Here is a 21,417-nt window from a genome sequence, read left to right as displayed (position 1 = left end):
TTTAGAGATGAGCATCTTCAAGGAGTCCTTTGGGTCCTGTATATATATTAATACATTGCAACACATACAGTTAAGCAAGTCCTCATCCAGGAGCCAGAAAACTGTTTTGTGGTTCTTTCACATATTTGCTGTAATTTATGAATGAGGCTTGGTGGTTGACAGGTGAGGAAGTGGCAGATTGACTCAGAGTTTGGGGAGGGTGGTGTCAAGTGGGTGTGACAGGAGGACAAAATGGGAGCAGGAAAATTGTGGGCATGGCAGGAAATCTGTTGCTGTGATAAACCAAGAGATCTGGTCTGTAATCGGGATGAAGAGGAGTTACAAATGGTCAGACTGATTTGGAGAAAATAGAGGGGTCCAGAGCCCAGGGTCCAAAATGACACTGGAAAAGAGTCATGAGAATAGTTCTTAAATTTGAAAATTACTTGAGCAGGATGAGGTGGCTCGTGTCTGTAGTCCCAGCACTTTGGAAGGTTAAGGTGCGTGGATTGCCTGAGCTCAAGAGTTTGAGACCAACCCAGGCAACATGGTGAAACCCTGTCTCTACTAAAATACAAAAGTTAGCCAGGCATGATGGCATGTGCCTGTAATCCCAGCTACACAGGAGGCTGAGGCAGGAGAACTGCTTGAACCTGGGAGGTGGAGGTTTCAGTGAGCCAAGATCATGCCACTGCACTCCAGCCTGGGTGACAGAGCAAGACTTCATCTCTTAAAAAAAAAAAAATTCACTTGAGGGAACATCAGTTTACCACTCTGAAAAACTGTAATAATATCTCTTCTTTTTTCTTTTCTTTTCTTTTTTTTTTTTTTTTTTGAGATGGAGTTTCGCTCTTGTTACCCAGGCTGGAGTGCAATGGCGCGATCTCGGCTCACCGCAACCTCCGCCCCCTGGGTTCAGGCAATTCTCCTGCCTCAGCCTCCTGAGTAGCTGGGATTACAGGCACGTGCCACCGTGCCCAGCTAATTTTTTTTGTAATTTTTAGTAGAGACGGGGTTTCACCATGTTGACCAGGATGGTCTCGATCTGTTGACCTCGTGATCCACCTGCCTCGGCCTCCCAAAGTGCTGGGATTACAGGCTTGAGCCACCACGCTCAGCCCTGTAATAGTATCTCTTTCACCTGTATGTGACTCTGCTGTGATGATCAAGTGAAATGAGAAAATAACCAGCAACTTGTAGCCCATAAGGAGCTATATTAACTCTGGGACTTTTATATTATTATCCACATAATGACACACAGCTTTCTGACTAGGGCGCTTCTACCAGTGCATCTATTATCTGAAATTTCTATCTTTTTTTTTCTTCTTTTTCTTTTCCTTTTTTTCCCCAGTAGAGCTTCTTAGCCTGGTGAACACTAGCAAGTGTATGCATAAGGTTACATTGTTTGACACAAGGATCCAAGAAAGCTTGGGTTACATTTATAGTTATGAAATTGACGGTATGTGTTAATCATACAGAACTTCAAACTAGCAAATGGAATTAAAAATAATTGCCAGGCCTTTGGATTTATTGGTAGAGTGAAAATAACACCAAGTGGCTTTTGGCAGGGCCTTCTTCTCTGTGCACAGAATTATATTAACAGATGATATTATTTCTATCCAAAATAGAGAGAAGTAAGTGAAAAGCATATCTGTCCCTTCTAAGAGGGAAGAAAAAAAAGTAAATACATTTCCTTCGTGGCATTTTGGTATACAAGCTCTGGGCCTAGAATTTTGGTGAAAGCAGTGCCCTTGCTCTTGCCTGTTCTGGAGTTGTGCCAATGTCCTCCATTCAACTTACAAGGACATGCGCATTGTAGGTGGGAAGGAACCTTGACTAAGTACCTTCTGTAGGTCAGGCATCTGACTGCTGGTTCACACGGATGAGTTAATGTCATCCTTCTAAGATCCCTGCATATAATAAAACACCTAATTCTGGTTGAGCAGGGACTATGTGGCAGATAGTTCAATAAGTGCTTTGCAGTTAATATTTTATTTAATTCCACAAGAATCACACGATGTGATTACTCCTATTATACCCACATTACTGATGAAGAAACTGTTATCCAAGAAGTAAAGTTAGTGAAGTTCACAGAGTGGATAAGCAGAAGAGCTGGGAATTCAGGTTCAGATGAAGCTGACTCCGAAATCCACATCATTTTCAGGGCCTATTACCAGAAGAGATAATTAAAGTTGATAATTGATTGTAGGAAGATCATAGTTATGATGGTTATATTGGTACCTCTGTGTGTTAATGTGTCTGTTTTATTTATTTATTTAAAGACAGAATCTTGCTCTGTTGCCCAGGCTGGAGTGCAGTGGTGTGATCTGGGCTCATTGCAAACTCTGCCTCTCGAGTCCAAGCGATTCTCATGCCTCAGCCTCCTGAGTAGCTGGGATTACAGGCATGCACCACCACATCCAGCTACTTTTTTTTTTTTAATTTTTTATTGGATTATAGGTTTTGGGGTACATGAGCAGAGCATGCAGGACAGTTGCGTAGGTACACACATGGCAGTGTGCTTTGCTTTTCTTCTCCCCTTCACCCACATTTGGCATTTCTCCCCAGGCTATCCCTCCCCACCTCCCTCTCCCACTGGCCCTCCCCTTTTCCCCCCAATAGACCCCAGTGTTTAGTACTCCCCTTTCTGTGTCCATGTGTTCTCATTTTTCATCAGCAAGGACTTCATGAACAGCTACTTTTTTTACTTTTAGTAGAGATGAAGTTTTGCCACGTTGCCCAGGCTGGTCTTAAATGAATGGCCTCAAGTGATCTGCCTGCCTCATCTTCAAAGTACTGGGATTATGGCTGTGAGCCACTGCTCCCAGCTAACTTGTTCACTTGATAGGTGTTTGTGCATCTATTATGTATGCAGCCCTGGGCTGGGTGCAAGGGACACAAAGGCAAACAGAACTCACTCCCACTCTCAATGAATCTGCTAGAGCAGACAGATGATTGTGTGGGTCTCACAATACCTGGTGAAGTAGGGAAACGAGAGGTCACCTGCCCAGTTTTATGGAGTTGGAGGCTGCTTCCCATAACAGCTACCCTCTGTATTGGATTCTGAAGGACACATAGGAGAATGCCAAGCAGAGAGTGGGAAGGGGTTTTCTGGACAGGGTGAGTAGCGTGTTGAAACCTGGCACTGAGAGAGAAGCTGGATGTACTCAGAAGCCTGTGATTAGTTCTGTGATTCATGAGTTGATGTAGGACAGGGTTGGAACAAGGAGTTGGTTGTCACAATGAGGCTATCGTGATTGCAGAGGGATAGGAAGGCCTGGGGAGGAGGCCAGGTCACTTAGACAATGGTCAGGCATTTTCACTTGATTTCCAGCTGCAGTGGGAAACCTTTAAAAGGCCTTAAGCTGGGAATTAAAGGGCAAGGTACACAGAGGTATTTAAAGTGATGGTTTAGGCTAGGCACGGTGGCTCACACCTGTAATCCCAGCACTTTGGGAGGCTGAGGCTGGCAGATCATCTGAGGTCAGGAGTTTGAGAGCAGCATGGCTAACATGGCAAAACCCCATCTCTACTAAAAATACAAAATTAGCCGGGTGTGGTGGTGCACACCTGTAATCCCAGCTACCTGGGAGGCCGAGGCTTAAGAATTGCATTAACCTGGCAGGTGGAGGCTGCAGTGAACTGAGATAGTGCCACTACATTCACCCTGAGAGACAGAATGAGACCCTGTCTCAAAAAAAAAAAACCAAAAAAACAAACAAACAAAAAAAACAAAAGTGATGGTATGGGTTACTGCTTGGAGGATGGCTGAGGAGCAAATCTACCAGAAGCAGGAAGGCTGGCTAAGAAGCTGTAGCATAAACTAGTGAGAAGTGAAAGCCTAGGTGAGAGTGGTGGTTGTGAGTTAGAAAAGAAAAAATATTCAAATATTAGAACTATCAAGGCTTGGTGATTGATTTTATATATATGGGGGGTGGCAAAAGAGAGATGAATTAGGGGATATTTCCATGGTTGGGATTTCAAGAACTCCTATTTGGCAGATGGGAGAGAACTGTATTTTTTAGGATGGAAGATAAGAGGCTGAGTTCTCTCCAAGCCTACTGAGTTTGAGGTTTCTCAGAGGCAGTAGAGAAGAATGGGGGAAAGGCAGCAGATTAGGGGCTGTCAACAGAGACGTGATAACCGGTGACTGTGGAGCAGAAGAGGCCTGAGCCTGGACGTCTGTGGGCAAGAGGAAGAGGAAAGACAGGTCAGATGTATTCAGAGAAAGAGAAGCTTGCATTTTGGCAGAAATGAATCAGCCAAGGAGGTGGGAAACAGTTGGGTAATGGTAGTGTCGTGACAGTCAAGGGCAGAGACTCAAGAAAGGTGGGAGTAGTCCCGTTGTCAAATGCAGAGGAGGGGCTGATGTGCAATGCACCTATTGGATTTAGTGAAAATCACTGGAGATCGCAGGTCAGTTTCAGAGGAGAGGAGTGTGCAGAAGAGAATATGTCTATAGCTCAGGGGCTGAGATGTGTGTTAGCCTAGAGGAGAGATGCTTCCTTTATTACTGAAAGAGGGGAGAAGGAAGACATGTGTGCAGAGGCAGGTGAGTTTGTGGGTGATGTGCGTTGTCCATAGAGTCTTAAATAAGAGGCAGATTCATCAGCTGGGAGTGGGGCTGGAGCTGGCAGCTTTGCAGTCTTGTGGGCAGGTGTGAACGTTTGAAATAGTTTCTAAGGAATGGGAGAGATGCAATTAGGAAAAAGAGAAAGATTTTTTACCCAGAGAGGGAGTCCTTAAATTTGAAATGACATTAATCTATGTGGTTATGTGATATTCTCCACCTGCACTTGCTGCTTTACAGGTGTGGAAGTGGGGATTGACTCAGAGTTGGGGATGGTGTTGCCAGGTGGATGTGATAGGAAGACAAAATGGGAGCAGGAAAGTTGTGGGTATGGCAAGAAAGCTGTTGATGTTACAGATAGAGAGGTCTAAGTTGGAATGGGGAAGAAATGAAGGGATGAATGAATAGACTAATTGAGAGAAGATGGAGCCCAGGGATGACATTGGAGAGGAGACGTAAGAATAGCTGAGTGAGAGCTGTGGATTTTCTGAATTTAGAGTCATTTGAATCAAGCAGGTCTAAGTAAATTTCCCCCATGGGAACGGGTGGCTACAGTGGATTGGAGGTGGTCAGTGGAGAGATGGTCAAAACTACTGGCCTTCAATTTTATCCAAATGGTCTGACAAGTATGAATGTGTTTATGAAGGACATGACATCAATGATTTGCAAATAGGACAATTTCAAAATATGTGAGGAACGGTAAGTCCTAGCCATATGTGGATAAAATCACCTCATTCCTAGGTGCTGAGTCAGTCATTAAGGGATCCCAAGGTCAATTGCCAATTTGAACTTAAATGCAACCAAATTCCAATGTGCTCAAAGGGATTGTAGCCCAGTGTCCAAGGACTTCTTGAATCTTGTCCCAAGGTATCTCTTTATTCCTCTTTTCCTCTCTTCCCCTTTGTATATTTATATTTCTTTCTGTTTGGACAACTTCCTAGTTCACAAACATGTCCCTTCAACTCAGCTTCTAAGCTTTTTTCCATGCTGTTCTCTGATCCTACATGCCCCTTCTCTCCATTCCGACTCTTCAGTTCCTTTGCAAACTGTATAACTCCTCTCCATTGTACTCCTTCATGATTTCTTCCTTCTCTCATCAGATCTGCCTCTCACTTCAGAAGCCCTCTGCATTTCTTTCACCTTTCATCCCTTGGCTCTTAGCATTTTCTGTTTTATTGTACAATTAATTCAGGGGGCATTGTATTTTATCTGTCTCACTGGTGAGTGGATCCTTTACAGATAAAGACTTAGAGCAGGGGTTGGCAAAACCCCTATCTCTTCATGTAAAAGGCTAGCTAGTAAATATTTTAGGCTTTGTGGGCCATACTCTATGGCAAGCACTCAACTCTGCTTTTTTGGTGCAAAAGCAAGCATTGAGGCTATGTAAGGAAATAAGCATGGCTGTGTTCCAATCAAACTTTATTTATGGACACTCGCATTCAAATCTTATGTAATTTTATAATTGTGTCACTAAATATTATTCTTTCCATTTTTTTCAACCATTTAAGAATAGAAAACCCATTCTTAGCTCGTGGGTTGTGCAGAAACAGCTTGCCCTTGGGCTGTGGGATACCGACCCCAGGTTTAGAGTCTATTCACTGCTGTATCACCAGTGTGAGCATAGTTTATGGCACGTACTAGGCACTCCGTGAATGAATGAACCAAATAAATCCATGTGATCCAACCCTCAGAAACTGAAAGCTTGCAGAATAGTTCTGTTTATTGGTTGTAACACTTGGAGTAATCAGGAATCTTGAGATTCTGCTTTTGGCTACAATTTATGTGAGTTTGAAAGGTTTTGATGTGACAAAGCTCATAAGCATCATAGTTGAATTTGAACTTGGGTCTTCAGACTCCAAGCACATGGTTCTTTTAAACTGCTGTGTTTGCCAGTATATTAATAATTCAGTGGGAAAAGCAATGCGGAGAGGCTGCCTGATTGGTCACCATGATTCTCATTTCTCCCAGTTGCTCCATAGGGCTCTCAAATCATTGATTACTGTCTGAGATGGGAATAATTGGTTTGAGCCAAAATGGATTGACAGTAGTGGGTCACTTAGGCTTAGTTTTCAAAAATAGCAAGTCTTATCTGGCCCATCTCAAGGGAAGCCTCCTCTTCCCCCACTGACTTCTAATAATCACATTTTTAACTGGACAAAGCTGTCGTTAAGCTTATTACTGTTTTCCCAACACTAAATCTTCTGTTGGCTTTAGTATTTCAAACTATCTTCTTGTTGGAATACTTTAGAGCTCAGACAAGCCTGAGGAAAGTAGTTCTGGGTCAGAGATGAGTAAAGAAAAACGATTGTCAAGATACCATCTTATCTAAGGAAAATTGAAATTCTCATCAGTGTGCATTTCATCATAGCGATGGATTTCACCCATGCACAAGGGCTTTGGTTAGCATCCTCATAATAACTAGCAGGGCCTCAGGCACCAACCCCTTTCATTTGGAAGAAGGAAAATGTCCATCTCAAAAACTTAAATTTATTATTTTGCCCCATATACAGAAGAACAAATGCCCATCAGAGACCTGCCATCAAGTCCCAGACATTTCAACTCTCACAACCCAATAACTTCTCACAGGTGAGGGGGATGAAATGCTATTCCACTGACTGATACCCCCAGGTTCTATAACCTTATTGCAAGACTGCAGGCACAGTCAATGAGGTTAACTTTGAATGTTCAGGGCTGAAATCCAAATGGAATTGGCTTTTTACATAATGCTGAGTGAGGGAATCCTTCAGCTTTTGACTTGTTAGATACTTCATGTCAGGTTTGATGCATTGAAGCCTCCTGCTTCTTTAGTCTACAGTTTAATTACCTGGAACTTATCTCCCTTTATAAACTGTTACACACTCAGATCCAAATTTTGCCACTTTTCAAGGTTTTTATTTAAAGAAAAAGATCTTGCCATAGAGTAAGAGGATAAGTCATATCTATAGTCATGTTCAGTCTTACAATTTTCAGGCTGGAAAGAATGAATTGATGATCCCAATAAATAAAAGGCTCTCTCAGCTCTCAGCCCAGGAACAAAATCTACCTCTCTTGGCCACTTTCTAACTCTTATTGGCAAGTTTGCTGAGGGAACAAGAGCTGCTTGATATCAGTCAGGTAAATACTCCCCAAAAGAGCTATTTACTCGGCCAGATTGCAAATGGCATTTCATTTATTTTACAATTGGATGCTATGCTGATCTTTGAAATTTACCCAGAAAAAGTACATTAGAAGGTCAAACAAAAGCCTTTACCATATTTGTAAATTGTGCAGGTGTTAAAAAATAATAATAGTTATCATTGTTATTATAATAAAGGACTGACCTTAGATCAAGTTCTCATTAATATTATGTGTTTAACCTCCCCCAGCCCCAATTCCTATTTCTGTGATGGTCCCATTTGCCTTCATGCCCTCTTCTAAACTGTTTTTGCACACCTATGTGCATTCTGGTTTTCTTCTCTAAGACAGAAGCCCCTTAAGAAGTTCAACCAAGTTTATGTTTGGGTTTTGATGATAACAGATGCAGATATAGTAACAGAATTGTGTTGTCTTAGCCAACAGCATCTGAAATACAATATGATACAAAAGGAAGATAAAATCCTCCCTTCTAAGGGCCCTTATGCAATGGATGGAGAGTACCACAAAGGCAAAGAAGTGTAATCAGCTGTTAGAGCCTTAATGACACTCCTCTTGGTTGCAACCCCCAAATTACCTACTTGTCACATGGTTCACATTTGAACAGTTGGTTTTCTCTCCCTGATCTATTATTCTAATTGCCTTTTGGATGTCCCTGTTAATAGCAGTGGAATTCAACATCAAGCCTGTAAAGTAGGGCTCACTGCTGCTCTGCTGTTAGAGGCGTTTTCTGTGGTGGAATTCAAGGTCCTCAGTAGAGTCAATTCACAGGTAAATGGAGGAAGTAAAACAGTCATGCATAAAAGCAAACTGCAAGACCCCTTCTGGCTGCTCTCTCCCCACCTCCTGTGCTTCACATGGAAAGAAAATGTTGCCCCTTATCAAAGTGGAAGGCTGTGCATATTGAGACCAGAATCTAGCTTCTCCAACTCCCAGGACATCACTCTGCTGCATGGTGCTAATTATTAATACTCTTTTAACACCTGATCCCTGAAATCTTCCCTCAAGAAAGCAAACTGTTCATGTTTGCCTTAATATTTCCCAAAGCAAATAGGATGGCAGTCTTGAAAATATCAGGCACTGCTAATAGCTCTGAGCCCTGAAGGCCAAGCTCAGATTCCAGGTCCTCTCACTTGCTGTTTGATCTTGAGCAAGTCACTTACATTCTCTGTTTCTCAATTCATAAAATGAAACTAATAATGGCACTTTTATTAGAAGATTGTGTGGGTAGAATGAAAAAATGCCCATTGGGGTGATCACAGTACTTCAATAAGTGCCAGCAATTATACTCGTTAATTATTCAATAATTATTATTGCAGCCCATGGAAGACGGACTGATATGGAAGTTGGAAAATGAAGCACTCCCAAGAGCAAGTTCAAAAAATTAATTCAAGATTATGAAAGACTTCCTTTTTTATTTTTGCTGATTTTTCAAGTCTCTGGTGTTATATTACTCCAAGGTAGAACCAAAAGAGAGAAAGAAAACACTATTAACTTTTTAGCTAATTACAAGAACCCATCACTTTTAAGAGCACACAAAGAATTAAAAGTAAACCAAAGAAATAGGACTTCTATATATCCCCAGGGATCTGGCAACAAAGGAACTCTGGGGGACTGTAGATTATACGGAAACTCCTGAAGAAAATGACTGCTCTTTGTTCCAAAGGTCTTCCACTTTTAAATTTGAGGTAGAACAAGTATTGAGCTCTTCTCCTGTTGGCTGAATCTCAAGAGAATGGAAGTGGAGATGCAGGGTGTTCATGGAAATAACAACAATCAAAACAGGTTTCTATGAATTACCAGATCAGTACTGGGTTCTAAGACAGTTGACGCTGTTATCCATAAAGATATTAGATTATCTTGAGAGTAGTTATTATAGGAGAAAAAAAAAACCTACTGCTCCAATGTGAGCTGTGTAACAATTAGGCAATTCTGAAATTTCAACGGAGAGGAATTTAATTAAGACTCTAATAGCTGATTAAACTCATTTAGATCTGCTGGCAATTGCCACTAGTTACATAAGTAACCCAAGAAGAAAGATTTTCATCTTTTTCTTATGCTGTATTTAATCCTGTCTGTTAGTCATAGGTATGATCCTCCTGGTATTTCTTAAAATGAGGTCCTTAGACTATTCAGAGCAGAATGACCTAGGACATGGGTTGAAAAGTCAGGATTCTGCACCTTATCCCGTATCTACTGATTGCAATACTCCAGAGATCTGGGAGTCTGCATTCTTAATCAGTTTCCAGGGAAGGTTCTTACCCATGCCAAAGTTTCACAATCCCACCAACTCCAATCATTGCATTTAAAACAGTGCATTCAGAGGAAGCAGGTACTTTATCTCAATATACGAAAAGCAGTACTTAGTTTCACTCTGCCGGCAGCCATCCAGGGCTCATGGCAGTGAAGACAGAGCAGGTTTCACCCACACCTGCTTTTTAGCAATTTCCTCATAGAAACTTGTTTGTGCATACCACGTAAGGGAAAATTGATTTCCAAAGTGACGTTTGGTTTCAGCAGACTAGTTTTCTTGAACACTATTTAGATCAGGTACTGGTTTAAAAAAAATCACTGAACTCAACTGCAAAGTACTCCAGATATAGCATATTTCAACCTAATATCAAGCCACAGTAGTGGCTCAGATATCTTTATTGTTGTTTCCAAATCAGTTACATTCAGATCTGCTTTTGGTTTCAAGTAGCAACCCAAAACACAAAATTACTTATGTGCTAACCTGCGATCAATTTGTTTGTGTGTCAGACATGCATGCAGAGGCATGGAAGTCATGCTAATCGATGTTGCTACTTATGCTAAATATGGACCTAAATCATTTTAAATTTCCTTCACGGTCATTAATCTCCTGTCCTTTGGCAGACTTTATATTTCAGGTGGATAGAAATTGGTCTCCTGTTTGCTTTGTTTTTCCTCCTTAATATCATCTTTCTGAAGAGTTAATTACTCATGTTTTCTCCAGCTTGGGAATAAATCACTGCTTATTTTCTAGAGTGAAATGTACTCTGAAGGTTTGCAAGCTCAATGTGTTTGTTTTAAAGCCTGTTTCCCCATGGTTTTGAAACCACCCAGTGAGCTAACGGGTCCCAGTCTGTCTAAAGCACAGGCAGCCTGAACTCTGCTTCTGTTGTTGGTTTTAAAAAATTTCCTCTCTGATTTTTAATTTCGCAATTCCTATTGTCTTGTCTCCAAGGAAAGGAGATGAGTAAACAGGGAACTTCCCTCTTTTAACTCTGAATTCTAAGTAAAAATTGATGATATGCTACAGTCAGAATTGAATTCAGTTCATCGGATATTTCTTAAACTACATTGAGGGTGAGCACTATACTATATCAAACATGGATCATGTGGTTGAGGAAGACTGGCCAGCCACGACACTCTACAGAACCATAATTTAAGGCAAACGAGCCCTCATTCCTTGCCCCTACACAGCCCGTTTCAGTTCTGTTGATTCTACACTTTGAGTTCGTGCCAGCCTGACCACCATGGCCTTCTGTCATCCAAATTCCTGCAGCCTCCTCCCAGCTCTTCATTCTGCCTTCCGAATCTTCAAACTACAAATTCTTTCTCTGCACTGCATTAAGAAGTGTTTAATCCACTTCTAATTGGGGGAGTGATTTCAATAAGTCTTCAATAAGTCCGCATCCCCATCCCTTACATATGTCACTTGCCCATAGGATAAAAGTAAAACCCCATAGCAGGTGACTCCCCTGGTCATTTCTTTTTTCTTTTCCTTTTTTTTTGGAAACAGAGTCTTGCCCTGTCACCCAGGCTGGAGTTCAGTGGTGCAATCTCGGCTTACCGAAACCTCAGTTTTCTGGGTTCAAGTGATTCTCATGTCTCAGCCTCCTGAATAGCTGGGATTACAGACCCACACTACCAAGCCTGGCTAATTTTTGTATTTTTAGTACAGGTGGGGTTTCACCATGTTGGCCAGGCTGGTCTGGAACTCCTGACCTTAAGTGATCCGCCCACCTTGGCCTCCCAAACTGCTAGGATTACAGGCATGAGCCACTACGCCTGGCCTGTTTCATATTTGGAAGCCACTTCCTGTTAGAAGCATTTTTTCTAATTCCCTTCCAGATTAGGAAGCTGCACTCTTCAACAACATCCTATGCTTGCTCCCAGCATAGCATTTGTCTCACTTCTTTGCTGTTGAGCTTTGACTTCTTTCCACCTAGACTACCCAGGGCTTCCTGCAATGCCCAGCACAATGGAAAGCACTGAATGCATGTGAGCTCATGAATAAACAAGTGAGGGGAAAGTCTGTTCTAAAGGCAAAGAAAATGCAAAAATGAATTCCAGATGGAGAATTAGGTTCCATGGGAGTACTGGCATTTGAGCTAGGCCTGAAAAGAGTGGGTAGGATTTCAGTAGAGGGAGATCATAAGGAGAAGAATTTCAGGCAGAAGAAATAGTGTAGGCATAGGCAGGAAAGTGGGTGTGTTTTATGAAAAGTGTATGCATCATTGTAGCTTCATATCTTCTGTGTGTGTGAGAGAGAGAGAGTGTGTGTGTAGTGGTGTGAGTGTATGTGTGCTAGGTATGTGTATACTTGTAGTTGTGCATGTGGGTGTGAGTGTATATGTGTATAATGTGGATGTGGGTAAGCATGAGTGTACCTGTATGTAAGTGTGTTTTATGTAGAGGTTTGTGTACAGATGCATAGGAATATGTATACATATATGTTTAGGTGTGATGATGGTGTTGCTTGAGTTCTTATGATAATAGTAAAAATTGACATTCACCAGACACTTATTATATATCAGGCACCATTTTTAGCACTATTTCAATTCTAATAAACTCCCTATATGCAAGGTGAAGTTAGGGACTTTTTATTTTTATTATGAATTCTTTCATGTTTAATTGTGAGTATGTGTAGGTATAAGTGTGTTTGTGTGTGTTTTAGTGTGATGATGTCAGAGAGAATGAGAGAGAGAAAGTGAGAAAAAAAGAACAGTGAGGTTGATTGGGCCTCTATTACAGAGGAGCTTTTACTATACAGGGCAGTCTGGATTTGGTTTTGTGGGCAGCATGAGATGTAGAGGGACTAGAGCATGGAGTAGATCTATAATTTTGGTGTTTAGAGATTTGTTTTTAGGGGGTGGCTTCTGAGACTGGAGACCCATGATGAGTTTATTTTAATTGTCTCTTGTAAGGATTTCATAAATAGATCAAATAAGATCATATACTCGCATCTCTTTGAAAGAGCCTTGCACACCTATTAACTTAATTTCTCCAGCCTTTTGGAGCCTTGGCAACATCCCTCTGAATTTATCTGGACATAAGAAGTGTATATTAACTTGAGACATACAATTTCTGGAGATGAAATTATCTCTACTCTGAGAACATATTGGCTGAACATTTTGATAAGTAATCACTGCCCTTTAAAGAACCTCTTTCTAGGAGCTGAAGAGCAATTCGCTTCCTAAAAGCACTGTATTTAAATTTTATTAATAAGAATGAAAAAAATCATTATGAAGTTAATCTACCCTTTTTATATTTCTTTTAGCAAAATCACTTTTCTCTGTCAGAGGTCAATTATTTTTCTTTGTCTTCACAACTTCAGTATATTTTCTGAAAACACTCAAAGGCTTATCACCAAAATTCAGTTTATTTTGAAGGTAAAGATTTTTTTCTTCTCCTACACAACCTATTTTGTTGAATTGAGTACTGTTTTTAAGTACCAAAAAACTTTATAATAGAGATAAAAAGTATTTCCCTAACTTCCTCTTGTGTAAGAAGGTCAGAAACCAGCTGGGTGTGGTGGCTCACACCTGTAATCACAGCACTTTGGGAGGCCAAGGTGTGTGGATCACCTGAGGTCAGAAGTTTGAGACCAGCCTGACCAACATGGTGAAACCCTGTCTCTACTAAAAAAAAAAAATGTGTGTGTGTGTGTGTGTGTGTGTGTGTGTGTGTGTGTGTATGGTTATCTGAGTGTGGCGTCTGGCGCCTGTAATCCCAGCTACTCGGGAGGCTGAGGCAGGAGAATCACTTGAACCTGGGAGGCGGAGGTTGCAGTGAGCTGAGATCTCACCATTGCACCCCAGAGAGCGAGACTCCATCTCAAAAAACAAAAACAAAAACCCTCAAGCATTGCCATCCCCACTTTATTGCTCTCTTCAATCATTTTCTTACTTAGCTCATTATTATTTTTCTGATAAGTTGTTCTCTTATGACTGCCCCGTCCTAATAGTTCCAGCATATGTCCCAGGGAAAACTCTCATTGGCTTAGCTTAGGTCACATGCACATTCCTGAGCCAATCAGTGTACTTGGCCAAATAAAGGACACATGCCTATTCATGAAATTGGTGGCAGGCATCTCTCCAAGGGAAAATTAATATGCCATAACCAAAAGTCTCATAAATTCATGACAGATAGATAAAACAGCATAAGGCTATTACAGAAACCTTGGGGGAAATGTGGAAAAAGGCATGATTTATGGCTAAAACTATTGACATGGAAAAAACTGTCTAAAGCAAAGTAGAGTTAGTATCAAAAAAAGCTCTTATGAAGTTAAGACATGAGATACTCTAAATTCCACTCTGAAATTGTTTCTCCATTGATTTAACAATGACAAAATAGCAATACATAGCCCATAGTGTTGGACATTCCTCTGTGGGCTTTATATACATTAACTAATTTAGTCCTCTCAGCAATCCTGTGAATTATACTATTAACATTATCCCATTTTTCAGATGATAAAACTGAGGCAAATAGACTTTAAGCAATTTGCCCAAGTGGCACGGCTCGCAAGTGATACAGCTGGGATTTGAAGCCAGCATAGCTGCCTCCAAAGTTTAATCTCCTGGCAACTTTGCTACTCTGTGTCTGAGAACATATTTTCTGTTCTTAAACTCTCTTTTTTGATTCAAAAGCAGTTTTTGAATAAACTTTTAGGTTAGACTAGTTTTATATTTACAGAAAACTTGCAAAGGTAGTCCAGTGATTTCTCATATACCCGATGCCCAGTTTCTCTGATATTAACACCTGACATTCATGTTATATTTATCACAATGAGTCAATTAATATATTACTGTTAAGTAAAACCCATGCTTTATTCAGATTTTCTTAGTTTTTATCTAATCTTTTTTTGTTTCATCCTGATCTGATCCAGGATCCTATATTACATGTAATCATAATATTGCCTTAGGCTCCTTTTGGCGAGGACACTTCCTTAGACCTTCTTGTTTTTTAATGACCTTACAATTTGGAGGAGTACTGGTCAGATAGTTGTCTTCTAGAACACCCCTACATTGGAATGTTTTTCTGATAGTTTTCTTATAATTACACTGAGGTTATAAGACCACACAGGAAGACTACCACATCATTAACATCACATATTAAGGATATGTACTATTAGAATGATTAATCATTGTCAATATTGGCTTTGATCATAGGGCTGACATCACATCTGTCACAATTCTGCATTGTGAAGTTTTTCTTTTTATTTCTTCAGTGGAAAATTCTAATTGTCTTTCTTCACTAACTTAAAAATGAGTCCTGGATTTGAATCCTGGTTCTACTACTCTCAAACCATATGAATTGGACAATTACTTAAATTCCATGCCTCAGTTTCCTCATCTATGAAATGGAGATAATAAAAGTAGCATGTTATTCATGGGTCTATTTTTAGGATTGCAGAAATTAGTATTTAAAGCTTTCAGAATAGTAGAAACAGAAAGACTTATTTTTATAATTTCATGTAATCCTCATAACAGCTCAGTGACTTTGTTGTAACCTTTAAAATCTGAAGAGACTAAATTTCAAAGAGGGAAGTAATGATTAAGCAGTACTCTAGGTTTTCACTGACTGAATTTAAATTCTTACTCTGACCCCTATGATCTGACCTGAGCAAGAAACGTAGTATTTTTCAGCATCAGTTTTCTCAAGTCGCATTGAGGATAATTATAGTTATCTACATCCTAGAGTTGCCTTGAGGATTGAGTCCTATAATATATAAAAATCCCTTAGCACTATTCCTGGAAACACATAGTAAAGCCCTAATCAATGTTAACAGTGGGCTTTGTCATTATTGTCCCCTGTGTCCCAGCTAGGAATGGACAAGTCAGGATTTGAACTCATGCCCTTCTCTAGAGAACGAGGAAGAGCCAGCTTTGACAAAAGCCTCAGATTCATGTACCACTGGTTGTTTTTTTTTTTTCTGCAGCATGGAGAATTAATATCCAAGAGGGCTCTATTGACCATGTTCTTCTTTCCTCAGTCTTCCGGTTGGTTCTCAGAATCCTACCACCTTTTTTAGAGATAGCTTGCCATTTGGCTGTTTTCTGCTGTTCCCTTCTCCCTGGGCGCAAGGCTGCCCTAACATATGGTTGCCATACAGAATTAAACATCAAGTAAGGAGTGCTATCTTCACCCCTCCTCTAATTACGTACTTGTTACCCTGATCTCAGATCAGGAGAGATTTGGGACAGAAGCTTATCCTTGAATTTTACACAGACTGCTAGATTCAAAAGACCTTAGAGATTACCTAATTCAAACCCACCGCCTTCATTCCTGTTACAGTGAGGAGAATGAGACCCAATAAGTGAGGTCAAAAGTCAAGGGAGTGCCATGGAAGAAATTCAGATGACACTTTGTCAATTGGTTCTTCTGCTACAGAAGCTCATTTTCCTGAAGATAAGATTAATAAATGTTGAATTAATGATAATAGTACCACATATGTAGAACTTTCTGTGTGCCAGGAACTGTGCACTCAGAGATGTTTGTTGTCATTATTTTATAAATAAGCCTCATAACAGCATATGAAGTAGAGTGTTGTCATTTGGTGATTGAGTGAACTGAGGTTCAAAAAGATTATGTGGTTTGTGCAAGGTCACATGGCTAAAGCAATGACAAGATTTGAACCTGTTAATCTGTCTGATCTCTAAGCCTGTGGTATTAATGATTCTGAACCCTCTTGTCCTGTGCCATGTAAAGGAGAGAAGAGAGGGGTTCTGTTCAATGAAGTTGATTCCTGAAAAGTCAGTGTGATCCAGATGTGGGTATACATGTGCATGTATCCAACACACACACACAAGTGTGCTTGCCTGTCCTGGTTGTATATAAATCTAACCAGAAGTTTGGCAAGGTATCCTGGAACTTCATGTTCCCTCCATGCTACAAAAATAGGAACATATGATTGACAATGACTATATCATTTCACTTGCTCTGATGCATTGAAGCCTCATTCCTAGAATCACTGCTGGAGGAAATGTGGTGTAACCCTGGTATTGATTCACTCTTGACAATAGCTTATCTGGGTCAGGACTGCTGATCTAAAGTTACAGACTCAGCTGAGTGTGGTTTTCATTTTTATGGAGGTGATTGGAAACAGGAAAAAGGTCCAGTTTAGAGAACAGCAGAAGAGTCACCATCAGGTCCAAGGTGGGAGCAGAGAAACTGTGGGCTACCATCTTCAGAGTGCACAGGATTCTTCCATTTTGGATACAACTTCTAAAGAAAGGCACTGAGAGCATACATACTGCATGGCACTGTGAAAATTGAGGCAAGCACAGGCAACATGGCAACTGAAACTGAGGTCTTCTGGATTTAACCCATTGGATCTTACTTTCCCCCTGAATACATCAGAGTGGCTGGAGTCCCTTTTTAAATGGCATCAGCATGATGGTATTTGCTTTCTCTGGGGGAAATTTAATTCCCAGAGGCTGTTCAGACAGCTACTCTCAATGGCTCTGAGTCTTCAGGGCTGAAGTTGCAGTAAGAACAAGAGAGAGAATACAGGTCCTTATGCTTCCATATTTTGCCTAGGGTACAAGATTCCGAAGCTGAGGCACATATGGACACATTAATCATTCTACTAACATTTTCTGACTCATGCACATTTTAAAAATACAGGCTGTATGTTTATTCACTCCACCCAAAACTACCCATTACATCCCTCCATGTGGCATGCCCTGAGTTAGATGCTGTGAACATAGAAACCAATCATTATGCATATAAAATTCCTGCTGGAAGTCATAGACTCATAGGTAAAACATATACATAAACACATAGATGACTTTAGATTACTGAGGTATAATATTCTTAAGAAAATGAAGTTTAGATATTTAAATCAAATTAAGGATTTGTGAATAAATTATGTGGGGATTTTTTTCTGTAATATAAGAGGGGTCAGTGGGAATATAAATGAAACAAGATTGGTCCTGAGTACTAATTATTGAAGCTGGATATTGGGAATATGGAGGTTCAGTATATGATTCTACTCTTATATACATTCAAACATTTCCATAATAAAAAAAAATTGGATCGAGTAGGCAAAGATGATTCCATCTTCAGGCAGGTTATATATGGACATATATCCATGGTGACTTCTATAATCTTTTTCCATTCTGGCCATTGGACTAGATTGATTCTTAGTCCATTTGGTTTGCTATAACAGAATACTATAGACTGGGTGGCTTATAAACCACAGGAACTTGTTTCTCATGCTTCTGTGGACTGGGAAGTCCAAAGCAAGGTGCCAGCAGATTTAGTGTCTGGTGAGAGCCGCTTCCTTTTTCATAGACAGAAATCTTCTTGTTGCATACTCACATGGTGGAAAAGGCAATGGGTCTCTCTGGGGCCTCTCATAAAAGCCCTAATCCTATTCATGAGAGTTCCACCTTCATGACCTAATTATCTCTGAAAGGCACCTCCTCCTAACACCAGCACATTAGGGGCTAGGATTTCAACTTAAGAATTTTGGAGGGATACAAACATTCAGTCTACAGCAAACCCTTAGGGTAAATCCCAACTTCTTTTTTTTTTTTTTTTTTTTTTTTGAGATGGAATTTCACTCTTGTTACCCAGGCTGGAGTGCAATGGCATGATCTTGGCTCACTGCAACCTCCGCCTCCTGGGTTCAGGCAATTCTCCTGCCTCAGCTTCCTGAGTAGCTGGGATTACAGGCACGCGCCACCATGCCCAGCTAATTTTTGTATTTTTAGTAGAGACGGGGTTTCACCATGTTGACCAGGATGGTTTCAATCTCTTGACCTCATGATCCACCTGCCTCGGCCTCCCAAAGTGCTGGGATTACAGGCATGAGCCACTGCACCCGGCCCCAACTTCTTAATAGAGCCTGCAAGGCTTTGCATCTTCTAGTCTCCACCTATCTGGAGTATTCGTTCGTTCTCTGCTCCTCTACAATTCCTTCCCACAACTGCTACAGTTCAACTTATCCTGAATTTCCAATTTCAGCTTAAAAGTGTAACCTCTTCAGGGAAGTTGTCTCTGATATCCTTTTCCCTATATGCTCTCTTAGACCCATGTTTCATTTCTTCCCCACAGTTTGTATGAACATATCTTTTTGTATAATTATTTGACTCATGTGTCTTCCCAATTAGCACAAAAATTTCATGCAAGCAAACATTTTATCACTAGCATTACAGTATTCTCAGTGTTTAGCATAGTGCTTGGAATCTAGTAACCACTCAACACATATTTATGGAATGAATGACTCTGCTAAACCTGTCTATAAACATTGGACTCTGTTACAGGCCCTTGTACATAGGAATTTAGGAAGGGAAAGTGAAGAATGTCTTCTCTCCTTTATCTGGTATATATAATTTAGTAGTTGAGATTTTTGGTGTTTGCAATGGGGTGCCGAAGGGCCTATCAGATCAGAGAAGAAAAGAGCTCTCAGGATCTAGGGCAACATTGACACAGCAGCTTCAGCTCTTGATCTGGTTCTTTCCACCCACCACTCACCTTCATCCTTTTTGGCTGACCCATGGATACTTTACTTGGATGTGTCAGGAAGAGGGAGTAGAACTTGGAGAAGATTTAGGAAGTTTCTGCATTCTGGACACTCATAAACTTTTGCAACTTTTCTTTCCATAAGTCAGCATTGGACTGAAACTTTTGCCTGACTCCCATGGTGTGGGGGTTGTTATGTGGTCAATGACATCATCAAAGATTCTGCTAGTCTTTGCCTAATTGACATTATCTTGGGACTTTAAGAAACAACTGCAAGGAAGAAAGAGTCTTGGAGCTCTAACGTGGTTCCTGCAGCTCAATTGACAGAAGCACAGTGTACATAGTGAGAAAGCACCTTCAGGTTTAGTAAGCCCCATGATATAACTCTGGTTCCACCATTTATTTGCTGTGTGAGTTTGGGCAAGTCACATAACCCTTCTGTGTTTCAGTTCCCTGAACTGAGAAGTTGGAATAATAATGCTTACCATGAAGAATCTGTGGGAATTAAACTAAGTGATGATATTGGTACATTTCCTGACTATACAGAAGTGCTCAAAATTTATGTCATTAAAATTATAACATCAAAATGCTATGGTGGTGATATTAGTACATTTTCTGACTATGCGGAAGTGCTCAAAAGTTATGTCATTATAATGATAATATCAAAAATGCTATGGTGGAGATAGGTGCAAAGTTCTGTGTTACTAAGAAAGGCAGGAATGATTTTATGGATAAGGTGATAGTTCAGCTATGTCTTAAATGCTAACAGCAGCAATAGTAATATAATAGCAGCCACCATGTTTGTTACATGCCATGCTAGGTCCTGCACTCTATATTTTTGGTACTTTTTGGCTCATTCAGACCTCACTGAAGTCCTTACGGTAATACCCTGTTGCTCTCTCTTCACTGTACAAATGGAGAAAGTAAAGCTCAGAGAGGTTGAATGACTTTCCCAAAGTTGCTCAGATATTGGGTGAAGCCAGGATTAACACCTTGTTCTGTTTGACTTCAAAAGCCATTCTCTTACCCACTGAACTACCCAACCTCTCTTGAAGGTTGTGTTTGAGTCTTCCAAGGCAAACAGAAAGAAAAGGGATTGGTATAGCATGTTCCAAAAGGAAAACATTGTATATTTCTTTACCTATTTGCATGTTTTAGTATTTTTGGTTTGTTCTGTCTCATTCAGCTGACTGACAGTTACAAGAAGGCAAGAGTCATTCTGTTTTAGCCATCATTATTCCCAAGCTGGCACTGGAACATAGTAGGTCTTCAATAAATTTATGCCAAATGAATGAAGAATGTGATGGACTCAACATTCTCCCCAGCCTGTTACATATCACAGCATGAATAAATGAACATGTGTGTGTGTGTGTGTGTGTTTGACCAAATTGCTCTACTAGCCTTCCTATCTTAAAAAGAAATGTATCAGCAATGCTGGACAATTTTGTAATTAGCCACAGGAAATGTTTCTTTACAGCCAGCAAAAATTTTCCAGCCCATCTGATGAGGTAATCTTAGAGAGCACTGATTTTCTTCTCTCCTCCCACCCTGTCACCTCTCCTGGTGTCCAGCATGTTCGAATTCTCTTTAAGGGCCTGAGATTCATTTCTGGTGACACTTAATGTTACAGCAGGAGAGGTGAATGGGTCATGTCAACACAGACAAGCCTGGATTTGGCACTTAGCTTTTCAGACGAGGTGTTTTCCTCGAGGTTGGTATTACAAATAAAGCACTGACCTGTGGTGTCAAGCAATCGCATGTGGGAGCAGGAGGAGAAAGGAGATGTAGCTGCGCGGGGGCAGCTTCCTCCCAGCATGTATGTGAATGGTGCCAATAAGCTGTCAACTAAAATTAAGGTTCAAAATATACAGCCTTCAATTTGATTTCACTAAGATACCGACTGCTGCTCCGAGGGAATACAATCGATTCTATTTTGACAGGTCCTGATGCACGCTAAGCAGTAACAGTCTCCACTCTGCGCAGGATTAATAAAAGTTCACCTGCATTTGCAACTTAAATAG

At 40.6% G+C, this 21,417-nt stretch overlaps 1 protein-coding gene across 2 annotated transcripts in view; it reads left to right on the top strand.

Annotated features, from left to right (window-relative positions):
- The window catches only part of GRIN2A (glutamate ionotropic receptor NMDA type subunit 2A), a 438,976-nt gene that overhangs the window by 324,457 nt on the left and 93,102 nt on the right, over window positions 1-21,417 (top strand). The window lies entirely within an intron of this gene.

Source organism: Callithrix jacchus, chromosome 12, assembly GCF_049354715.1.
Source record: "Callithrix jacchus isolate 240 chromosome 12, calJac240_pri, whole genome shotgun sequence".
NCBI lineage: Eukaryota > Metazoa > Chordata > Mammalia > Primates > Cebidae > Callithrix > Callithrix jacchus.
Note: the sequence above shows the minus strand (reverse complement) of the source record. Positions and strands in the feature narration are given on the sequence as shown.